The sequence below is a fragment of the Amblyomma maculatum genome, chromosome 1 (genome assembly GCF_055883805.1).
Source record: "Amblyomma maculatum isolate TAMU_Amacu chromosome 1, ASM5588380v1, whole genome shotgun sequence".
Lineage (NCBI taxonomy): Eukaryota > Metazoa > Arthropoda > Arachnida > Ixodida > Ixodidae > Amblyomma > Amblyomma maculatum.
In genome coordinates this window covers 456,896,972-456,918,069 of record NC_139344.1, presented here as the reverse complement: position 1 = coordinate 456,918,069, position 21,098 = coordinate 456,896,972, and positions in this window count along the sequence as shown.

The following is a 21,098-nucleotide window of genomic DNA, read 5'->3' as shown; positions in this document are numbered from 1 at the left end:
ATCTTCCTTTCTTTGTGCAACATATTAAGATGCATGACCTAAGCGCAACACGTGTCATTCTGTCTATATACCTTGCACCGCCATTACATCACGCGTGTGAAATCTTGTTTTTGATATTTTGATGTTTATTTGTTGATATTAGCTGGTCACGTGTTCTTCGATTGTGCATGTATATAAGAAATGGGAACCGACAGCTTCTTTCTACATTCCTTGACAAAGGCCGGACCCCGGCCGAAACGTCGGAATAAAGTGTTGTCTTTTCTACCGTGTGTCAACTACTTTAAGTCTATGCCCTACCGGACCCATTTGAGCTTCAACCCCCTCCCTATATATATATATATATATATATATATATATATATATATATATATATATATATTGTGGAAGAAGGCCACGTCGAGACGGCAAGGTCGAGGCGGCAAGGCAACGGATGCCGTGTCTGGCGTTTTATTCCGATGGACAGAACCCAAGCGCGTGCCGGAGCCAGCGCCGCGGGACGATGATGATGGTATGTACAAGAGGAAGAAGAAGATCATGGTATGTGCAAATGAAAGAAGATCCGTGGAGGGCTCACACAATCTGCCCGGGGAGTCGGAAGCGGCCAGCCTGGCCGCTCCTAATCAACCGATGTACCGCGGCGCACGAACGGCTTCAAGCGAGATACATGAACAATTTCAGCTCCACGGTGGCGTCGGTCGGCGGGGGGATCAACAGGTGTGACTTGGTAGTTTACTGGGGACGTTTGGTTGATGACCTTGTAGGGACCAACATAGCGGCGCTGAAATTTATCACTAAGGCCAGGGGTGCACAGTGGTGTATAGAGCAGTACTTCGTCACCAGGACGAAAAGAGACCACGCGATGCTTCGAATCGTAGCGACACTTGCGGTCTTGCTGGCACGCTTTTGTGTTGAGGCGGGCAAGATGACGGGATCGGGTCACACGGGATAAGAACTGGGCTGGTAATGATGAGGAGTAATCGGGCGTAGAGAAGAAGGAAGTGTCGAGGATTGTAGTGGGAGGACGGCCGAAAACGAGAAAAAATGGGGAGTAACCGGTAGTCCGCTGTACTGCAGTATTATAGGCGAATGTGACGAATGGTAGAACAGTCTCCCAATTTCGATGATCCGGTGTGATGTACATGGATATCATGTCCGATAGGGTGCGATGAAATCGCTCAGTCAGTCCGTTAGTCTGGGGATGGTAGCTTGACGTTGTCTTATGGAGGGTGGATGAGGCCCGAAGAACTTCGGATACGACTGTTGATAAGAAGGCCGTCCCGCGGTCACTTAGAAGCACCCGAGGAGCGCCATGACGCAATACAATTGACCGCAAAAAGAAATTAGCTCCTTCTTCAGCGGAACCAGTCGGTACAGGGGCCGTCTCAGCATAGCGTGTAAGGTGGTCGACAGCTGTTATAATCCAATGGTTACCCCCGTCGGAGAGAGGTAGGGGACCATATAAGTCGATGCCGACTACGTCGAATGGCGTGGCGGGACATGGAAGAGGCTGTAGGAGGCCAGCGGGCGAAGAAGTCGGCCGCTTGCGACGTTGGCACAGATGGCAGGAAGCGACGTATTTAGCTATGGTAGAAGATAGGCCAGGCCAAAAGAATCGTTTTTTCACGCGGTCGTATGTTTTGTAAAACCAAGGTGACCGGCAGTGGCGTCATCGTGGAAAGCCGCCAGTATACGTGGGCGAAGCGCACGCGGCACGACTGGGAGCCAACGAGTTCCATCAGGGCAATATACGTAGCGGCGTATGCCATCTTCGAGCTTGAAATTGCGAAGCTGTCGGCGAAGCCTAGCATTGGGTGGGTTCGAAGCGCCGATAAGCCGGTCGATGATGGGCCGGCAGTAAGCATCAGCCAATTGCTGCGAGCGGAGTTCGTGTTTGTGCTCAGAATCGTCAATAGAAACTGCTGTGATATGCGTCGGGGGAAGAGATGGTCGGCTGTGGTCAGAGGTAGAAATGCTTTGCGAAGAAAAACAGCAGGCTGATTCCGTAAGTGGGCAGCGAGAAAGAGCGTCGGCGTCTTGGTGTTGGCGACCCGATTTATAAACGACGTCGAAACTGTATTCTTGCAGGCGTAGAATCCAGCGCCCAAGTCGGCCTGTCAAATTTTTCAGTGAAGACAACCAGCAAAGAGCATGGTGATCGGTCACAACTGTAGAGTGCCGACCATAGAGGTAGGGGCGAAACTTTTGAACAGCCCAGACGATGGCAAGACATTCCGGCTCGGTAATGGTGTAGTTTTTCTCAGCTGGAGTCAAGGTCCGACTGGCGAAGGCAATAACTTTCTCACGCGAAGTTGCATCGCGCTGCAGAAGGACAGCGCCAAGACCGTGACCACTGGCATCAGTGTGCAGGATGGTAGGAGCGCTGTCGCTGAAGTGGCCAAGAACGGGATCTGATGTGAGGGCGTGCTTTAGGTCGGTAAAAGCAGTGTTGCACTGTTCAGTCCACAAGAAAGAGCTTCGCGCTTTAAGTAGTTCATGAAGTGGCGCCGCAATAGTTGCGAAATGCCTTATGAAACGCCGGAAATATGACGCCAGGTCGAGGAAACTGCGCAAATCTGTAGTCCGTTGTGGGCGAGGAAAGTTCAAGACCGCGCTGATTTTATCAGGTTCTGGACGAATGTCATCATGGCTAACCAGATGTCCCAATATTTTAATTTCCTTCTGTGCAAAGTGGCACTTCTTGGTGTTGAGCTGAAGGCCCGCTGAAGAAAGACACGTCAGGACTTCATTCAGGCGCGTGAGATGGTCGTTAAAAGTCGCCGAAAAGATAACAATGTCGTCCAAGTAACATAAACAGGTTCTCCATTTTAGGCCACGAAGTACCGTATCAATCATTCTTTCAAATGTCGCTGGTGCGTTACACAGGCCGAAGGGCATAACATTAAACTCGTAAAGTCCATCGGGAGTTGCGAAAGCGGTTTTTTCTTTGTCGCTCTCATGCATAGGTATTTGCCAATAACCTGAGCGGAGATCCAAGGTCGAGAAATATTCGGCGCCTTGTAGAGAGTCAAGGGCGTCATCTATTCGCGGCATAGGGTAGACATCTTTACGGGTAATTTTGTTGAGTGCGCGATAATCAACACAAAATCGTACCGATCCGTCCTTTTTTTTAACTAATACTACTGGGGAGGACCATGGGCTTGTTGATGGACGAATAATATCGCGACAGAGCATGTCATTCCCATTTTCTTCGATTACTTTTCGTTCCGAGAGAGAAACCCGATAAGGTCGTCGGCGTACGATCGAGTTACCTTCAGTAATGATGCGGTGGTGTGCAACACTAGTCCGTCCCAGTGGTGGGGAAGTGGCGTCAAAAATGGCTTGATGGGCTTGAAGCAATTCCAGCAATTCTTTGCGTTGGTGCGGCGTGAGGTCCGGAGTGATGGTCTTCGACAGCATGGAAGAGAGACGTGCGATGAATCACGTTGCTGAGGTAGCGGGGCGGTGAGCACCATCATGGACATATGGTGAGCATCCACTATGCATGGCAGGGAAGTTCCTTTAGTCAGCACGAGGGATTCACGGGATGTGTTCGTGGCAGCTACTATCGCTGAGCCGCTGCGGAATCGTACAAGACTTGATGGGAAGGCAATTCCACGTGCAAGATGACGGTGAGATGGTGCGATGAGTACATCCCCGTCAGTGATGTGTTCTGACACAACGGTAACAAGCTTTTCGCACTGTGGAGGCAATACAGTATCAACTGCGGCAATGAGGGAATGACGTCCTTCAGAAATGTCAGATGAAAAATCACTGTCTGTCATATGAATGACACGGTCGCCACATGAAATTAACGCTGAAGCGGTCGACAAAAAATCCCATCCAAAAATCATCTGATGCGCACACGGTGAAAGCACAGGAAACTGCACATGGTGGCGGATGCCGTCTATAACAATTCGAACTGTACACTTTGCTGAAGGATGTAGAGGGACGTCATTTGCTCCACGAAGTTGAGGTCCATCGTATGGTGTCGTTACCTTCCGCAAACGGTGGCACAAATCAGCGCGAATAACAGAAATTGCAGCCCCTCTGTCAATCAAAGCTTCGACCGGTAATCCTTCAGCTGAAACGGAAATCATATTGTACGGGCGATGAGGAGGAGTTTTGGTTAGTTCGCAGAGTGCAGTTTCATCTCCGGAAACTGCATCGCTTAGTTTTCCGAGTGATGGATAGGAACAGTTGTTGCTGGTTGAAGTGGAGAAACAGAGCGGCGGTATGGGGAAAGGGACCGGTGTCGGGATACATGGGCACCACTTGGTTCAGACGAGGATACCGGCGGTGGAGAGGATCGACGAGGTGGGCCGGGATTAGGTCGTCGCTGATAATATGAGGGTACGTCACTTTCGAAGGCGTCGTAACCACGCCGCTCGTTCTGAATGCGTCGACGACAGAAGCGGGATATATGTCCTCGTATTCCACAGTAGTAGCACACTGGGCGAGAGGGGCGCCAAGGTGCGTAGTAGGGTGGCGTAGGCTGAGCCGTCGTCACGGCGTTGATGTGGTTGTAGGGCGATGCCAGTTGGGGTGGCGGAACAAAAGGAAGGGGTGATGCTGTGACGTGTGCGTAAGTCGATGCTGGGCGGGGTGCAGGAGGGTCGGACGCCATAGGTCGGGTGATGGTTGCAAGCTCATCTTTAATGATGTTGCGGAGACCGGCGTCATTAGAAGGTACGGAAGAATGATCGCATCCATGTCGACAGACAGGCTTGAGGGCTTGGAGCTCCTCCCGGATGATGGCTCGAATCAGTGCTCGCAGATCCAGGTCAGCAGAGGTCGGGCCTGCAGCAATGCCGGGCTGCAATCGGGAGGACTGCAGCTGGTCGATGCGTTGGCAGGTCGCAATAATGGCGTCAACAGTAGAAGGATTCTGGGCAATCAGGGTATTATAAGCCACAGAATTAATTCCTTCCAAGATGTGGTGTACGCGTTCAGGTTCCGGCATGGTGGGACTAATACGCCGGCAAAGTGCAAGCATGGCCTCTATGTAAGACGCGTACGACTCATCGGGAACTTGGAGGCGAGAGGCGAGCTTGTTCTTAGCGACCTCCGAACTGCTGGGTCCGCGAAATACTGGCGGAACTGCTGCTTGAATGTGGTCCAGTTAGTGGTGTGGGGTTCGCGGTTAATGAACCAGGTTCTGGCGACCTCAATGAGGTAAAAGAAACATTCAGAAATTTTAGAGCATCGTCCCACCGGTTGTAGTTACTGCATCGTTCATAGGTGTCCAGCCAGTCATCGACGTCTTCATCGCGACGACCAGCAAACAGCGGCGGGTCGCGTTGTCGTGTGGGCACAGTCGGAGGGGGTGGTGCAGCCGAGGTAGAGGGTACTGCCGATTCGTGGGTACTCTCGGGAGACATAACGATGGTGGCAGGTGGTAAACAGCGACCGGAACGCAGCTCCAACGAGAGGCAGGGCACAAAACGGCAAGGGGATCAAGTCTTACCTCCACCACTTGTAGAAGAAGGCCACGTCGAGACGGCAAGGTCGAGACGGCAAGGTCGAGACGGCAAGGCAACGGATGCCGTGTCTGGCGTTTTATTCCGATGGACAGAACCCAAGCGCGTGCCGGAGCCAGCGCCGCGGGACGATGATGATGGTATGTACAAGAGGAAGAAGAAGATCATGGTATGTACAAATGAAAGAGGATCCGTGGAGGGCTCAGAATATATATATATATATATATATATTGTAGTGTGGTAATCTTCATCGATATAACCACTGACATGCGTCGCGTGCTGCCGCTCTCAAGGACGAAGAAGTTGTTCGCTGCCTTGCTCTTTCGCCACGCCTGACGCTCCGCTGCAAGTCCCTCCTGAGCGCCTGGATCTATCTGGGTTTACCGAATAAGCACACCCCTACAATTGGTGCAGGTGCTGCTGGGTACGTTCCCGTCCACCCTGGAACTAAGAAGCCGCACATTACCCTCCGCTTCCAGCATGCCGGACGACACTGCCTCGACATCGTCGCTCCTCCCAACTACCGTGCTGTGTTCTGGAGCTTTCCGGCAGCGTGGTCCGTGCCTCTTCAGTCGCACAGCCGACCAGGACGTCGACGATTGGTTGTCGGCATATGAGCGCGTCAGTAGCTACAACAGATGGTACGACGCTATCAAGCTAAGCAATGTAATCTTTTATCTGACTGACGTGGCGAACCACTGGTTTCGCAACCATGAGGCAGACCTGCCATCTTGGTCTGCATTTAAAAAGAATTTTGCAGAAGTGTTCGGCCGCCCTGCAGTTCGCAAGCTCCAGGCAGAACAACGCTTGCGTGAGCGCACTCAGCAAGTCGAAGAGTCGTTCACTAGTTATATAGAGGACATCGTGGACCTATGCAAGTGTGTCGATCCGCTAATGACCGAAGCGGATAAGATCGAAAACATCATGAAAGGCATCTCTGACGACGCGTGCCAAATGCTATGGGGAAAAAATCCTGCCACGGTGAGTGACGTGATCAAGCTTTGCCAGAGCTACGACGTGCTTCGTAAAAAGCGCGCTTCTACCCGGCAGACCAGTGTTACAGGCGACGCCATCTCTACACTGGCGCTGGGCGGTTCTACCCCATCAGAGGACAGCCCTTTGCTTCAAAAAATCAAAGCCTTCGCTCGAGAAGAAGTCGCCCCCAGCCTTCACTGGTCCCTCAGTTACAGGATACTGGCCGCCTTGCTCCTGACATGGCTCCGTCTTTGGCCCCTACCATACGGCGTGCTGTGCAAGATCACATCGCTGATGTCCTTCCGCCCAGCTCCATGCTCCCGCCCAACCCTGTGCTGCCGCCCAGCCCCGTGCCGGTGCAAGTAACGGCACCACTGACTTACGCCCAAGTTGCGGCCAGGCCGCTAATGCCATCAGCATCTCTTTCCTACCAAGCCGCTCCTTCCAACCTTCATTCGCCTTTGCCTGGGTTTGTATTCCATGTCCCTATTCCAAGGGTACGCCAACGCCCTACAAACCCTTGGCGTACCGCGGACAACCGGCCAATCTGCTACTCTTGCGGGCTGCCGGGCCATGTCGCACGCCTTTGCCGCCAACGCCTTCCACCTTCTCGACCTGAACTATGGAACTACTCCTACAATACAGACCAGCCCTCGCCGAGAAATCCGCCCAGTTCCGACTTTGTATCTCGTGACAATCAAACGTATACAACTCGCCGATCATCGTCCCCTCGTCGCCGTTCCCCGTCCCCCCTCCGACGTTCTACCGGCACTGTTGAGGGAAACTAACAGTCGCAGTTCCCGGGGCAAGAACTGCTCTTGGTTCGAACTCTTCAAGTCCTCGGTGTTCTCCCACTAATGTAATTCAAGTGTTTGTCGACGGCGTCGCAGTACTCGCTCTTGTCGACATGGGCGCTGCCGTATCCGTCATCAGTGAAGCTCTTTGCCGTCGTCTTCGTAAGGTGACCACCGCACTTTCCGACTTTTCGCTTCGCACCGCCTCATCACAGCGCATTCATCCCTCTGCGGCGTGCACGGCCCGTGTTCTCATCGAAGACGTCTTATACACCATCGAGTTTATTGTACTGTCTCGCTGCTCACACGACATCATCCTGGGCCACGATTTCCTTTCCACTCATCATGCTGTTATTGACTGCGCCCGCGCGGAAGTTTCCTTTTTACCTCTTTGTGATACCGTCTTGTGTGACGTCCCTACCCGGCCTGCAAAACTTCTCGTCGCCAATGACACAGACATTCCTCCATTTTCTGCTGCCCTCGTTCCACTCTCCTGTGAAAGTTATATTAGTTCGACTGTCTTCTTCATACCTTCCGACGCCGCTTCACGCCATCCCTGCCTCCTGCTTCCATTTTCTGCCCTCAAGTTCGAAGATGGCCTTAGTGCAATGTACGTCTCAAATCCATTTTCGTGCCCGTCCGTCCTGCTACGCGGCGAGTGTCTCGGTCGTATTGAAGAACTTGATCCCGCGCTTGTAAATACTCTTCCTGCAACGCCTACTTCATTAGACGTTAATCTTCTCAGCCCTTGCGATACAGCGACCACTTCGACACCACCCGATGTTCTTCAACAAGCTATTGACGCAGATCTTCCACCCGCACAACGCGATCAACTCGCTGCTCTTCTACAGAACTTCACTTTTGCCTTCGACCTTCCTCACACTGCTCTGGGTCGCACGTCTGTCGTTGCGCACGCAATCGACACTGGTAAAAACGCACCTTTTGTTGACGGCGTCCTTACCGCGTGTCGGCCTCTGAGCGCCAAGTCATTGCTGACAACGTGGACGACATGCTTCGCCGGGGCTTCATACAGCCATCTAACAGTCCATGGGCTTCTCCGGTTGTTTTGGTCACCAAGAAAGATGGTTCGATCCGGTTTTGCGTCGATTACCGTAGGCTTAACAAAATCACGCGCAAAGATGTCTATCCTTTGCCGCGAATCGACGACGCCTTCGACTGTTTACAGGGAGCCGAGTATTTCTCGTCTTTGGATTTGCGCTCTGGCAGGTACCGATGGCTGATAATGACCGCTCGAAAACTGCCTTTATAACACCGGATGGATTATACGAGTTCAACGTTATGCCCTTTGGCCTCTGCAATGCCCCAGCTACTTTCGAGCGCCTGATGGACACTGTTCTTCGTGGACTGAAGTGGCAGACCTGTCTTTGTTACCTGGATGACATCGTAGTTTTTTCTACCGACTTTTCTTCTCCCCTTCTCCGCCTAAAGCATGTCCTCACGTGTCTCGCCGACGCTGGGCTTCAGTTGAATTTGAAGAAGTGCCACTTTGCCGCTCGAAAACTCACAATTTTAGGTCACGTAGTCTCTAAGGAAGGCATTCTTCCCGACCCCACCAATCTTCGCGCAGTTGCAGAGTTCTCGAAGCCAACCTCCCTGAAGCAGCTTCGGAGCTTTATCGGCCTCTGCTCCTACTTTCGACGTTTCATCTTGAACTTCGCCTCTATAATCGCTCCTCTGATCCAGCTCCTTGCCGGCAGCTCCGACCTTTCCGCCTGGACTCCAGCCTGCGATAAAGCCTTCGAAACTTTCGCCGCCTTTTGGTTGCGCCGCCCATTCTACGCCACTTTGATCCGGCTGCACCTACGGAGATCACACTGATGCCAGCGGTATTGGGTTTGGTGCCGTCCTTACCCAACGTAAGCCTGGTTAAAGCGAGTATGTTGTGGCATACGCCAGCCGAACATTGACAAAGGCAGAATCTAATTATTCAGTCACAGAAAGGGAATGTTCGGCCATTATTTGGGCCATCGGAAAATTTCGTCCTTATGTGCATGGTCGACCGTTTTACGTTGTGACCGATCACCACGCTTTGTGCTGGCTTGCCTCTCTGAAAGACCCATCCGGTCGCCTTGCTCGCTGGCCTCTTCGTCTCCAGGAGTTTGACATTCATGTCATTTATCGATCAGGCCTGAAGCATACGGACGCGGATGCTCTTTCCCGCTCTCCATTGCCTAGAGATACTTCGTCTGACCACGTCTGTGCCTACGATTTGTCGACTCTTACAACTATCGACATGGCTACCGAGCAGCGGAATGACCCCTGGATCAATGCACTTTTGGATTTTCTCTCAAGGCCTACTCCCGGTCATTCATCCAAAGCGCTCGTCCGCCAAGCCCACCACTTCTCCATTCGTGACGGTCTTTTCTATCGCCGCAATTATTTGCTTGATGGACGGAAGTGGCTTCTAGTCATCCCGCGTCATCTCCGTGCCGACATTTGTGCTGCGTACCATGGTGACCCACAATGTGCTCACGGTGGCGTATTGAAAACCTACACGCGCCTACGTCTGCGATTTTACTGGCGTGGAATGTACCGCTTCGTGCGACATTTCGTGCGCGCTTGCGAATCTTGTCAACGCCGAAAAACTCCTCAGAAGTCCTCTGTTTCGTTGCAGCCGTTACCCTGCCCTGCTCGTCCGTTTGACCGCGTTGGCATAGATCTCTATGGCCCTCTTCCTACTACTCCTGCTGGAAACCGGTGGATTATTGTGGCAGTAGACCATCTGACTCGCTACACTGAAACATCACCGTTACCCTCTGCCTCTGCAAGAGACGTTGCTTTGTTCATTCTCAACAACTTGATTCTTCGCCATGGGACTCCGAAGGAACTGCTCAGTGACCGCGGACGCGTTTTCTTGTGCGACGCTCTCGAGGCTCTACTGAAAGAATGTCGCATCATTAACCGCACCGCTACTTCTTACCACCCTCAGACGAATGGCCTGACAGAACGCTTCAACCGTACTCTGAATGACATGCTGGCCATGTACGTCAACGACGCTCATTCCAACTGGGACCACGTTCTTCCCTTCGTAATCTTTGCGTACAACACTGCGATACAGACCACCACTGGATTCTCTCCCTTCTTTCTTCTTTACGGGCGCGAGCCAACCTGCACAATGGACGCGCTTTTTCCCTACCGCACTGATGTTTCTGAATCGACGCCACTCTCGGACGCCGCCCAGTACGCAGAAGAATGCCGTGAGCTCGCTCGTTCGCTTACAAAGGAAAACCAGTGGCAACAAAAACACCATCTTGGCACTGGTGAGGCGCCTTCCTATGCGCCCAACTCCCTGGTGTGGCTCTGGGTTCCTGCCACAACCGCCGGCCTGTCAAAGAAGCTTCTTGCTTGGTATCACGGTCCATACCGAGTCCTTCAAAAAACATCTCCTGTGAACTACGTGGTTGAGCCCGTAACGCCATCTGCGGACTTGCGTCGCCGTGGACGCGAAATAGTTAATGTGGACCGAATCAAGCCTTACTACGATCCGTCTGTGCTTTCGGCACCATGAGTCGCCAGGATGGCTCCTTCTTTGCCCGGGGGGAAACTGTAGTGTGGTAATCTTCATCGATATAACCACTGACATGCGTCGCGTGCTGCCGCTCTCAAGGACGAAGAAGTTGTTCGCTGCCTTGCTCTTTCGCCATGCCTGACGCTCCGCTGCGAGTCCCTCCTGAGCGGCTGGATCTATCTGGGTTTACCGAATAAGCACACCCCTACAATATATATATATATATATATATATATATATATATATATATATATATATATATATATATATATATATATATATATATATATGTAGCGAAGTGTACACAGCTGGACACCAGCAACCTCCTTCCGATGGAAACGACCACCCAGAGAGCGCCGCTGCACCGAAACAAAGGTATGACCTCAGGTGACGCTGTGGCTCAGCTCAGCGGATTAAGCGGGACTGACGGGCTGACCGAGCTTGCTCGCCTACTGCTTCCTCCTCAGACGCACTCCACTCATTTCTTAAAAGTAGGAAAAATTATAGACAAATGAATCAGGCACCAGCTCCATGTAAAAGCCCTTAAGATCTATCTTCAATCAAATATGGTTCCGAAAGGCCTTTCTGTAGACTCCGTCAAGGGACAACTTTTCAAATCACCATAAATTGCCTTGGAGCCAAGAACTTCACAATGCCTCCGACTTAAACTTCTGAAAATAACCATAGATTACTCCGAGGAGACGTTGGCATTCCTGAGTCGGGAGGAGGGGCGGTTTCGTCACAACATGAAACAATCAACAACTGAGGCCAACGAGCTTGAGGCCTTCCAGTCCAGGAGAAACACAGAAATTTAGACTAGGAAGTGTAAAAAATTTCAAAGAGATAACGTTCCTTTTTTATATATATATCTCGAGCATGACGCGACAACACAGCAGAGTAATAGTATAAATCACTCTAATCATAAAGCAAAGGATTCAAGAGCTCACCTAAACCATTCTAACCAACACCGGACAGACCACACTTTCAGCAGAACATTATTAACCTCTCGAATGCAATACTTACCCCGGAAGAAAAGGCACTCCTATTCCGTGGATTAAAATTCTGCCCAAATATGGGACGATATGACGAATATAATTTACTTAAGAAACTAGACAATTTTTTCGCGAGCCTTAAGACTACAGGAATATTTTTCTAAAAAACCTAGCAGTAATTCGGTCTTATTTCCCCGGTCTCAGGAACAGTGGACCCCTGGATCTGGTAGAGAAAAGCATCTGGACTTGTACATAAACGCTGTACAGCGGGACATCCTTGGCGCTTTCGAGACGTACAAGCCCGGACCCTCTAACATTTCGAAGAAAGAACGTAACGCCTTATATTCACTTAGCCAGCGAGCGGACATCGTCATAAAACCTGCCGATAAAGGAGGGGGTATAGTAATTTTAAACAAAGATGATTACATTAACGAGGGATATCGCCAGCTCAACAACTCAAATTTCCATAAATTACTCCCATCAGATCCCACGGCCGAACACCAGGAAATTATAACACAACTCTAAAGTAGCTCACCGAGATAGAGGGAAATACCACCGCGAGTAAGTAAGGCACTAGAGGCAACAGATCCATCCCCATGGCGTTTCTACATTCTCCAGAAAGTGCACAAAGAAAATCATCCCGGTCGACCAATCGTATCCGGCATTGGCACGCTCGCAGAACCAATATCTAACTACATCGATTCCCTCATCAACCATGTCCCTCCCAAACAAACATTGTACATACGCGACACTAATCACTTCCTGAAAGAATTATATAAATTTACTGTCCCCAAACATGCCCTTTTAGTGTCCCTGTACACGAACATTCCGCACGAGGAAGGTATCCAAGCTCTAATCACATATGAAAGCCACAAAGCCCCAAACTGCCCTAGCCCAACCGCCATCGCGTCACTCACTAGCCTTGTTCTAATACTGAATTCCTTCGAATTCAATAACTCGTATTACCTACAAACAAGTGGTACAGCAATGGGAACGAAAATGACGCCAAACTATGCCAACATGTTCATGGACCACGTTGAATCGGACTTCCTACGCTCGTACCCCCAAAAGAAAACAGCTTTTTATAAACGATTTCTAGACGATATATTCATGATATGGGCAGAAAACGAGCACGAACTCATCCAATTCATTACATCATTTAACAATATACATTGCAACATCTCATTCACATATACCTACTCCTCCACTCAAATGAACTTCTTGGACGTATTAATTCAATTTGAAGAGGGTGGACTAATCACAAATGTCTACAGAAAACCCACGGACAGACAACAATACCTCCATTTTAAATGTTGCAACCCGCGCCACTGTAAAACATCAATTACTTAGTCTCAGGCAATAAGATTCAAACCAATCTTCTCAAGCTCAGAAGATTTTGCGGAAAATTCCAACCGCATGCGGGAGGTTCTGAAACACCAACACTATCCGCCCCTTATTATTGATGATACCATTCGGAAAGCGGGATTATTTGATCGCTAAGGAACGTTCGGTGAAGGCCGGCGGGCTGCACAAAAAGAACACTGCTCAAATATGACCTTAACGTTCGCAAAAAACCTTCCGAACATCAAAAATATACTAAAAATCACTTTAATATTATCGAACAGAGTGACCGCCTCTCCAAAAATATTTCCTGTGGTTCCGCGGGTTATATACAGGAAAACATTTACCAAAACATTTACAAAATTATGTAGTCCACTCTACTGTCGACAAAGTAAATCCTGTGGGTTGCTTGCCGTGCGGAAAGACTAGATGCCAAGTTTGCAAACACGTGCAAACAACGACCACGGCAAAGAGCACACACTCTGATTTTAAGCACTCCATTCGGGGAAACTTGAATTTTGACTCCAGGAACGTGGTATACATGCTCGGGTGGGGCGAGTGTCAAATGAAATACATAGAGAGAGCAGACAGAGAACCCCTTCTGAATTTGACTCAACAGCCATCGCTCGCACATTAAATCTCTTCCCCACCTTCCCCTGTCCAAACCTTCAACAAAAAAGTAACAAAATCGACAAACTCAAAGTTATCCTGCTCCAGAGTGGCTTCCGTAGTAACCGCGAACGGGAACGAGAATCGTCGTTTATTTTTAAATCTAATGTCCTACAGGCTAGTATAAGTGAGAACCCTGGTATCCTTTGTTCAGTTACCTCCTAAATTTTTTGCTCAAACTCACGCGAACTGCAAAGTCAAGCTTACTGCCAGTAGCTCGAAGGAATGTCAGCCCCCCCCCCCCCCCACCATACACACAATGAAGGCTTCACAATGCCTCTTTCGTCGCCTGTGGTCATACCTACTACTCTAATTCCTCTCATGTGCCGTCTTTATTTTTCTTTTTTTTTTTTCACTCCCCACTTGCAGGTTTCATCACTCCCCACCTGCACCTGCTTATTACCCGAACCACCACTACAATACCATTGTACTTCCGTCCAGCTAAGGCTTCGTTCCCAGGGGTCAAGTGGATGCAGCTAGCACAGAAACGGGATAATTGGAGAAATATGGGAGGGGCCTTCGCCCTGCGGTGGGCATAGTCAGGTTGATGATGATGATGAAGAAGTCTTCATTCCCTCTTTGCCTCTCATCCACCTGTTTCTTTTCCTCTCTTCGCTTTAAATCTACCCGCATCGTTGACATTCGCACTCCTGATGAAGGCCAGTTTCTGGTCCAAACGTCGAGTCCAATAAATGTTTCTTTAATTAAAGCGTACACTTCGCTCTACAATTTTCTTCAGCGGCCAAGCGCGTTAATTATTCTCGCATCTTATATATATATAAGACAAAAAAGACAAACTACAATCCCCAAAGCTTTCCTTTTCCTCGCCGACTATTGGCTTCTTTCCTTAATATATTGTAGTTTGGGATTGTAGTTCGTCTTTTATTTTAATTTTTACTTTATAATCACATAAACTAGTAATGCAATCTGTTTAGGAGAAAGATATTTAAACACTTTGTGTTTAATTATCTTTTCACTAAACAGATTGCGTTACTAATTTATGCGATTATCAAAGTGAAAATGAAAAAAAAAGACAAAGTACCCCAATGCTGTCCCAAAGGGAGGGCTCCTGCCGAAACGTCGACTCCAAATAAACTTGGAAACAGTATGAAGCAATTTTTCATTTGTATATATATATATTTATTTATGTAAGCGCGATGAGACGTGGTAGGAAAAACGATATACATTATGCATACGTAACGTCGGGATAGAACAGTGTTTTCTACCGTGGGTCATCTCGTTACGTTTATGCCCTACTGGAACCATTCGAGGCTCTTCATATTTATATATCAAATGCTTCTTGAGAAAGGTCGTGCTACGACCGAAACGTCGAAATAAATAAGTTTTCAATGTGCCTCTCTGAACATACTATATATATATATATATATATATATATATTGTCACGGTGTTGACGACTGGGGCTAGATTAACAGAGCCGGTACAGGTAGAATCACACGGTCCAAGGTTTAGATACGTCCTGCGAGTCCGGAGCCGATTCACTTCAACGTCGTCTTTCACTCTGAGCGCCCCCTGGCATTCCTCCCTCCTTAAGCGTAACGCACACAGTTACACGTGCACACAAGCGTACAAAAGCAACCTCCCCCCCTCAAAAAAAAGTTTGTAGATGTAGTTTGTCAGTCACCGTGCAAAGTACGGCTTCAGTCGCAAGACATGAACTGTCTCTGAACGAGGTAGCCGACGGCCTGTGTGCTCTGATCCATCCGTGAGCACCTCGTAATTGACGTTACTGATGCGTCGCACGATTTTATACGGTCCGAAGTAGCGGCAAATTAGCTTGTCTGAAAGGCCGCGGCGTCGAACAGGAGTCCACACCCACACCTGGTCCCCGGTGTTGTAGGAAGCTTGTCTGTGGCGGAGGTTGTACCGGCGTCAATCCCTGTCCTGTTGCAGGGTGATGTGGACGCGTGCTAGTTGGCGTGCTTGCTCAGCATCTTGGGCAAACTGCTCGGCGTCAGAACAAAGTTCGGTATCTGTTTGGTAAGGGAGCATTGCGTCCAGCATCGTCCGAACCTCCCTGCCGTAAACGAGGCGAAACGGCGTGAAACGTGTAGTCTCTTGGACTGCCGTATTGTATGCGAACGTCACATATGGTACGATCGCATCCCAAGTCTTGTGCTGGGCGTCGACGTACATTGCCAGCATATCCGCGATGGTCTTATTAAGCCTTTCCGTCAGCCCATTGGTCTGCGGATGGTAAGCAGTAGCTTTTCGATGCGCCGTACCACTGAGATGAAAGACTTCGGCCATCATTTTTGAAGTAAAGGCAGTCCCTCTATCAGTAATAATATAGGTAGGAGCACCGTGCCGTAGTATGATCTGGTGTACAAAGAAATGGGCAACTTCAGACGCTGTACCACTAGGTAATGCTTTGGTCTCGGCATGCGAGTCAGATAGTCTGTGGCGATGATTATCCAACGGTTGCCACCAGAGGACCGAGGGAAAGGACCGAGAAGGTCCATGCCGACTTGATCAAATGGTGCTCGTGGTGGTATTATGGGCATGAGGAGGCCCGCAGGCTTTGATTGCGGAACCTTCCGACGCTGACATTGCCGACAGCTCTTGACATAGCGCTTAACAACAGTGGCAAGGTTGGGCCAGTAGAATGTCTGTCGTATCCTAGCAAGTGTGCGAGAATAGCCCAAGTGGCCAGATGTTGGTTCATCGTGGCACGCGGAAAAGATTTCCTCTCTCAGAGCTGTGTGTACCACGAGGAGGTAGGTTCTTGGCTCGGATCTAGAGTTCTGCTTATAAAGCACACCACCTCTCAGGCAGAAAGTTGAGAGGCTCCGAGAAAAGCACTTAGGTATGGTGGCTGGCTGACCTTCTAAATAATCAATCAGTGCTCGTAAATCTGGATCTGCACGCTGCTGATGTGACATATCTGAAGCATCAACAGCTCCGAGGAAACTGTCAGCGTCATCCGTGTCTGGTGGAGCGAGCTCGACAGGCGCGCGGGAGAGCGTGTCAGCATCTTCATGCTTATGTCCGGACTTATAAACAATAGTGAGATCGAACTCCTGTAGGCGAAGGCTCCATCGCGCCAGGCGGCCGCATGGGTCACGCAGGTTGGCAAGCCAACACAAAGAATGGTGGTCAGTGACAACTTTAAATGGGCGACCATAAAGATAGGGGCGAAATTTCGCAGCAGCCCAAATAATGGCGAGGCATTCCTTTTCAGTAGTTGAATAGTTCGTCTCGGCGCGGGATAAAGTACGGCTGGCATAGGCGATGACTCGTTCAACACCCTGTTGACGTTGCACGAGAACCGCCCCAAGGCCAATGTTACTGGCGTCGGTGTGTATTTCTGTCTCCCCCTGCTCATCGAAATTGGCTAGAACAGGCGGCGATTGGAGACGGAGACGCAGCTCGGCAAAAGCAGCTTCTTGTTCGTGCGTCCAAACAAAAGGGGTGTCTCCCCGGGTGAGCTGAGTCAGCGGTTCAGCGAGATCAGCGAAGTTATCGATAAAACGCCGGTAGTAACTGCACAAGCCGAGAAATCGACTAACAGCTTTCTTGCCACGTGGAATCGGAAATTCCGCGACAGCAGCAATCTTGTCAGGGTCGGGCTTCACGCCGGCGGCGCTGACGACATGGCCGAGAAATTTAAGCTCTCGGTAGCCAAAGTGGCATTTCTGTGGCTTAAGTGTCAAGTTAGCGGATCGAAGGGCTTCGAGTACTGACCGCAGGCGCTGAAGATGTTGTGCAAATGATTCTGCGAAGACCACCACGTCATCTAGGCAGACTAGACAACACTGCCATTTAAGGCCGGCGAGGACAGTGTCCATCATCCGCTGAAATGTGGCCGGCGCGGAACACAGGCCGAAAGGTAGAACTTTAAATTCGTAAAGGCTGTCGGGTGTGACGAAGGCCGTCTTCTCACGATCTCGCTCATCGACCTCAATCTGCCAGTAGCCACTTTTTAGATCGATGGACGAAAAATGCTTTGCACGCCGAAGGCGGCCGAGAGAGTCGTCAATCCGCGGCAAGGGGTAGACATCCTTCTTGGTTACGGCGTTCAGTTTGCGGTAATCGATGCAAAAACGTAACGTGCCGTCTTTCTTTTTAACTAGAACGACCGGGGAGGACCACGGGCTATTGGAAGGCTGGATAACCTCATCTTCGAGCATTTCCTTAACTTGTGACCTAATAACTTCGCGCTCGGTCGAAGAGACGCGGTAGGGGTGCTGGCGGATTGGGCGCACATTATCGAACTTCACGATCTGGTGCTTGGCGATGGGAGTTTGATTCACTTTTGACGACGATGCAAAACACTCTTTGAATTCAAGTAACAATGAAAACAGCTGGTCGCGCTGGCTGACCGATAGCTCTGAGCTGACATCGAGATTGTCGAGGGATGTGGGCTGTGGCACGGTTTCTGCGGACAAGCACTCGGAGACATCAGATATGCGTTCGGCGAAAGCTACGGAAGTGTCACGAAAAAGGTGCCGATACTCGTGCGAAAAATTTGTAACAAGTACCTTGAACTGACCACGGTGAAGATGTATCAAACTGCGGGCCACGCAGACTCCTTGTGTCAACAGTAACGATACGTTAGTTTCGGCTATTGCGTCACCATCGTTAAGGGCATTGCATTTGACATTAACGAAGGTGCTGGTTCGGGGTGGCAGAGTGACACTGTCCTCATAAACTCGAAGCACATTGAGTGGTCGCTTTGCACCGCTGAGGGCCACTGCTTTCTCAGTAGAAAACGAGACCTTAGAATTCCGGAGGTCAATAATTGCGCCCTATTCACGAAGGAAATCTACGCCCAGAATCAGGTCACGCGAACAGCTTTTCAGAACAAGGCAGCTTACCACAAATGTTGATTCTTGAATTTGAACTCTGGCCGTGCACATGCCCAGAGGAGTAATCAGACGACCACCCGCGGTGCGAACGTTTGTGCCAGCCCACGGAGTCAAAACCTTCTTGAGAACTGCGGCAAACTGGCTGCTCAAAATAGAATAATCAGCGCCAGTATCCAACAGAGCCCGAACATGGCGACCATCCAGTACTACGGGTATGTCCAACGAAATCTGCTCGCGAATGTCAGGCTTCTGAGTCTTTGAGTGCTCTGCGTTGGTGTACGCGGTCTGCTTCACCTGCAATTCGTCGTCGTTGCAGGTGCGTTGTTGCAGCGTCCGTTCCACCGGCAGTTCGTCGTCGTTGCGGGTGCCTTGTTGCGTCATGTGTCCCACCGGCAATTCGTCGTCGTTGCGGGTGCGTGGTTGCGTCGTTTGTTCCACCGGCAATTCGTCGTCGTTGCGGGTGCGTGGTTGCGTCGTTTGTTCCACCGGCAATTCGTCGTCGTTGCGGGTGCGTCGTTTCGTCGTCGGTTCCACCGGCAATTCGTCGTGGTTGCAGGTGCGTCGTGGTGGCGTCGAGGTGGCGGTATGATCGGTAACCGCGGACTTTTCCAATGTCGATGCGTAGCCTTTCCGTGTCCGCATCAATGGGGGGTCTCCCGCGCCGCGGTGTCCAGCGAGCCTACCCCCGAAGGTCGCTGGTTTCAGTTTTCCCTCTGGAGACTGGGCGAGCGGCCCTGCGCTGCCCATGAGGAACTCGTAGCAGATGGCGACGGGCGAGACCTGGGTGACGGTGATCTAGATGGTCGCAGACGAGACGGAACGATCCGGCGCTGATCATTGACGAAATCTTCAACGGCTCGAGGCCGTTCGCCGTAGCGAGGCCGCGGAGAATCAGCGGAAAACCCTTCGAGACCTAGTCGACGGTAGGGACAGCGCCGATAGACATGACCCCGTTCGCCGAAGTTAAAGCATAGCGGCCGTCGGTCGGGGTACGCCACTCGTCTGCTTTCCGTGTAGGCGGTCGAGAATCTGTGACGTACTGGATCACGGGGGCTGCTGTTTTCGGCCCAGCTACGTTCGGAGGAATCAGGGACGGCGACGAGGGCGGAGAGTATTGCAGCACCTGGGAGTATGTAGGGCTGTGACACTCTGGTGGTGTAAGAGGAGCAGTAGGGCCAGGTTCACCGATTGGAAATGGAGGCCGGAGCGCTTGCTGCACCTCGTCGCGGACAACGCTGGCGATGGAGGAAGGAGCTGGTTGAGGTGTGCCATACATCAGTCGGAGTTCGTCGCGCACAACGGAACGTATGAGCTCCCGTAGCGCCGATGTGTCCATGCTATGCGATGGGAACTCAGCAGAGAAGGAGGCGGCGTGGATGGTGGGATCCCGTGCCAAAGCTCGCTGCTGAAGCACTTTCTCTATAGTGGATGTTTCAGCAAAGAATTCTGCAACAGTTTTCGGCGGGCTGCGCACCAGGCCAGCGAAAAGCTGCTCTTTGACGCCACGCATGAGGTAGCGCAGCTTTTTGTCCTCGGACATCGTAGGATCCGCACGCTTAAACAGGCGCGTCATGTCTTCGATATACGCCGCTACAGTTTCGTTAGGCATTTGGATCCGAGTGTGTAGAGCGCGTTTGGCCCGTTCGCGGCGATCTGAGCTTCCGTAAGTTGCCGCAAGATGACGTTTGAACTCACTCCAAGACGACAGCTGCTCTTCATGGTTCTCGAACCACGTCCGAGCGCCATCCTCGAGGCTGAAATATACATTTCGAAGCCGTGCGGCGTCATCCCAGAGGTTGAATGTAGCTACCCTTTAGTAGTGCTGCAACCAGTCGTCGACGTCTTCATAGGTGTCCCCGTGAAAGGTCTTTGGGACGCGGGGGTTTTGCAACGTCACGTAGGTGGGGGGTCGCGCCAGGCATTGCGACGACGTCGTGGCTACTGGTAAGTCATGCCCGAGGGGGAAAACTCAGGTGGTAGGCCTCGTTGCCTGCGGCTAGTGCGGTGAACGGGCGTTTCCTCGAATATATGACCAGCACTCCTGCTTAGCGTAGGGGTACGGGACATCAGACCTGACCTCCACCAGATTTGTCACGGTGTTGACGACTGGGGCTAGATTAACAGAGCCGGTACAGGTAGAATCACATGGTCCAAGGTTTAGATACGTCCTGCGAGTCCGGAGCCGATTCACTTCAACGTCGTCTTTCACTCTGAGCGCCCCCTGGCAATATATATATATATATATATATATATATATATATATATGTTATGCAAATATGCATAATGGTTTGTGCAATACCTTGTGTTCTCATTTCCAGCGACTTCCGTCTGAAGCAGGAGCATCAGCGGCTGTTCGACCAGCAGCGAAGATTCTGGTTTCGCCGCCAAAGGCTAAGGTGGTACTAATAGTTGATTTTTGCTTTTTGAGAAATCCATTAGAGGCCTGAAATGCATTATGTTGACGCATGCAGCCTCTTCAGTTCGTACAGTTTAAT